Raw genomic sequence first — 3,951 nt, 5'->3', positions numbered from 1 at the left:
CAACATCAGTCCCAGCACATTCCTCAAACACTAGCCAACCTGGATGACTTGCTGGTCACTTAAAGGTGACAAGGTCTTTTGCTACTCCTCCCACTGTGAGATGGAGTCTAGTTTTCCTCCTTTTGTGCCTGGGCCAGACTGAGGAACTTGTTTGCCGGATAGACTGTGATAAAAGTGACATTCCTGGACTTTGAATCTAAGTCATTAGAAGCCTTGTAGCTTCTACTGGGGCCTCTCGAACATTCTCTCTGGGAACCCTGAGTTGCAATATAGGAAGTCCAACTACCGTGGGGCCGTCACACTGGAGAACCCACACAGTCCTTCCACTTGGCAGTCCGGCGGGACGCAGCCTTTCCTCCATCCCCACCAAGGGACCGAACACATTAGTGCAGCCATGCTGGACCCTCCAGACCAGAGCAGCTGCCGGCTGAATATATGACTTCAGTCATGCCACGTGGGACAGAATTACTCAACTGAGCCCACTCCACGTTCCCGACTCGAAGATATATAATATTCTGCTCACAAAGTTAGGGACTATTTTATCACTTCATATTCATTTTGAAATATCCCCTAATTTTTGTGAGCAGTATATAATTAAATGGTTGGTAGTTGGAGCCACTAATTGTTGGGATAGGTTGTTATGCAGCAATAGATAACAGGAAGGCTGGATCCTACCCGACTCATTTCCTCCCCAAAAAAGATTACTTTTGTTTTGCTAAAACTGCCTAAAACATCTGTGGGTCACAGAAACCACAAATTGATCAGCAGAGAAAAGGGAAAAGCGGCAGAAGCAGCCGGAAGCCATTTGGGGTCAGTTTCCCTCCCTGCACAGGTGTCTCCTTCCCACAGCAGCTTGGCCGAAAGCCTGCTGGGAAATTTGCTACCCAGATGTGCCCTGGAGGGACCCCCACCGTACATGCATCTGGATCTGACCTTCACAGACCCTCAGCTGGAAGCACTTGAACACAGAAAAACAAGATGAAAACACAGAAAAAACCCAAATCCCAGATGGGGAGATGGTGTGGGGAGACACCCCACAAAGGAAGCCTCAGTAGCCTGCCTGCTCCTGGTAGTAGGGGAGGAACTCCAGGGACCTTCCTGGGCTTGGGCAGACCCTGGCTGACCTCGGAGCCCCATCAGCCTCTGGGCCTTGTGGGCAGTACTTGGGGTCATACATCTGCCAGCCCAGGCCAGAGACCTGGCCATGCTGGTTGGCACCCTGCACGTAGCCTATCTGCAGAGACATGGAGGAGTTGTCACACTTCTCATTCCCCAGTTTGGTGTCTCAGATGTGTCCCAGGAGCCATCATACCCACCCGGCTGGCACACTCATTGGTGCCCATTTGCAGACTGATGGGTGAGTGGTCAATGGGTGGCAGGACATGGTTCTTGGGGTCATACAGATGTCTTCTTGTGCCCCATGTTGTCATGATTGACTGGCTGGCACACTCGTTGGTGCCCATCTAGAGCCTGATGACACACTGGCCTGCCTTCATGGTGATGTCATCAAAGTCCCACTCCTGCTTCTCTGAGTACTTGATGCTGATGTCCATGCCACTCTGCAACCCCTTTGTCTTGGCCATCCCTGCCAGAGCCAGAAGCGACGCCTGCCTCTGAGTCATGTTCCCACTCTCAAACAGGTCGTTGGCCTGGAACAGGTCCACGGAGTTCATGCCATAGCTGACCATGGTCTTGAAGTTGGAGAGGTAGGTTTTCCAGCTGGTGCCAGTTTTGCGTGGAGCGGTTGGTCTTGGGAACAGAGCCTGGCTGCAGCTCATTCATGAGCGTGCACAAGATAATTCTATCCTTCAGATCCTTCTGGAAGTCGTGATCAATAGGCCCAAGAGTCCCTTGATCCAGTTGTGGAGTCCTGCCTTCTTCTGAGGGTCATAGTTGGGCAGGAGCTGGTTCTTGACCTTGGGTGAAAGCCCTCACAAGATCCCCTTGCTGAATGAACTGTGTGGAGCTCAACTACAATGTGATAAATGGACGCATTGTAAAAGGTTCCCCCAAATTAATTACCACTGCCACCACCTCACATATATATCTCTTCCTTCCTTTTTGGTGAGAACATTTCAGTTCTGCTTTCTTAGCAAATTTTAGGTATACAATAGTGTTATCAGCTAGCCACAGTTGCCAAACTGTATGTAAACTCCTCAGGTCTTATTCATCTGTAACTACAAACAATTCCTTTATTAAACTCTCTTCAATCACTCCATTTGGGTGTGTTGGCTGGTTCCTGCCACGGGCTGGTCTTGGACTTCCCCATGTCAATGCACACTGGGCCAATGTCTACAGAGTTGGAGGAGAGCCTGACCTGTGGTAGTGCAGTGGATAAAGCATCGACCTGGAAATGCTGAGGTCGCTGGTTCAAAACCCTGGGCTTGCCTGGTCAAGGCGCATATGGGAGTTGATGCTTCCAGCTCCTCCCCCCCTGTCTCTGTCTCTCTCTGTCCTTCTCTGTCTCCTCTCTAAAATGAATAAATAAAATAAAAAAATTTAAAAATAAATAAATTAAAAAAATATTTAAAAAAAAAAAAAAAAACAGAGTTGGAGGAGAAATGGAGAAAGGGGTTTTCCCCAAAATGCCTCACCCACACAGCATGCCGGTCACATGTGAAGACAAGAGAGCTACATTCTCAAACCCTCGGGAATTCTAACACTCACATATCCTTCCTGAAACAAATCTAGTTCAAGATCTAATTCCAGCCAAAATAAAGAGAATACAAACAGAACTAACAACTAAGGCTCTGCTCATCTAAAACTACAAAGAATGAAGTTGTGACAACAGCTTTGGTAACTCAGTGCCATGGAACCAAAGGCAATTGTTAAAGATGAGAAGGGGAAAGGTTAGGTCCTGAAGAAAGTCAGGCTTTCAAAGCAGAGGTATTAGCATACCCCTAGCGGCTATAACACATAGACTGTTACAAATACCTGGCAGGTGTGCCAGAAATAGAGTTCTTGCTCATGTAACAAGTCTGGGCGGGTGGCAACTCTCTGCTCAGTCCTTCTGGGACTGGGCTGAATCCACAAGATGTGGGCCTTGAGGTCGCCCTGGGGAGGATCTTTCTTCCAGCCTCTCAGAGGGGGATGAGAGTATCAAGGATGTTTGGGGTTTTGAGGAACCAGGCTCAGCAGTGGCACTCATCACCTCAATCCACACTCAGCCACCACAGCCGAGTCACGTGGCCACACCAAACCGCCGGGAGACTGGAAAAGGCACCCAGCAGCCTGTCCGGAAGGAGAGGAGAGGGGGTGTGGGCGAGCGGCCAACATCTCTGCTGAAGGGGAATGCAGGTTCCTCAGGGAAGACCTTTTGCTTTCCTTCCCATAAGACTTGTCATCGACTTCCGTGTACTGGAGAGTCATGTGACCTTGACCAACCCTACCAGTCAGGTGGATGGTCTTCAAAGATAAGACAGGTTCAAATTCTCCCAGATCTCCTGTCCTGCCCCAGGGCCTGATGGAGAGAAGCTGGTTGTGTGTTGATGGAATAATGGGATATAACTGGGCAATTCAGGTCACTGTCCCCAAGCTCCTGAGATATATGGGAAGCCCTCACCCAAGCATGAGCTGTGTCCAGCCCTGGGCAGGACTCTAGCTGTCTTGAGTTAAGGGAGGGTGAGTCCATGACTAGGAAAAAATATTTCAAGACCTAGGCAATTAATCTGTCACCGTCCCACACACTCTTAAAAAGTATGTGTTGCAATAATAGCTTCTATTTCTCCAGCTGGCCACTGTGAGGAGAGATTAACATGCATGATCTCATCTAGTCCTCCCAGCAGCCCTGTGAGGTAGGCATGTGAGCAGCCCCACTCCCTGGTGAAGAAACCAAAGCTCAAGATGGTCACAGCTAGTGAGAGAAGAAGGGGGATTTTGGTGTGACTGTGCTGGAGCTCAGAGCCTGTGCTCCTGACCTCGGTCAGTATCCAGGAGAAAGCGGGCTAGGTG

At 49.4% G+C, this 3,951-nt stretch overlaps 1 pseudogene; it reads right to left on the bottom strand.

The window, feature by feature from the left end:
- Window positions 1–1,048: 1,048 nt before the first annotated feature.
- LOC136309437 (calponin-2 pseudogene) lies at window positions 1,049–3,369 on the bottom strand (annotated as a pseudogene).
- Window positions 3,370–3,951: the final 582 nt, after the last annotated feature.

Source organism: Saccopteryx bilineata, chromosome 6, assembly GCF_036850765.1.
Source record: "Saccopteryx bilineata isolate mSacBil1 chromosome 6, mSacBil1_pri_phased_curated, whole genome shotgun sequence".
Taxonomy (NCBI): Eukaryota; Metazoa; Chordata; class Mammalia; order Chiroptera; family Emballonuridae; genus Saccopteryx; species Saccopteryx bilineata.
Note: the sequence above shows the minus strand (reverse complement) of the source record. Positions and strands in the feature narration are given on the sequence as shown.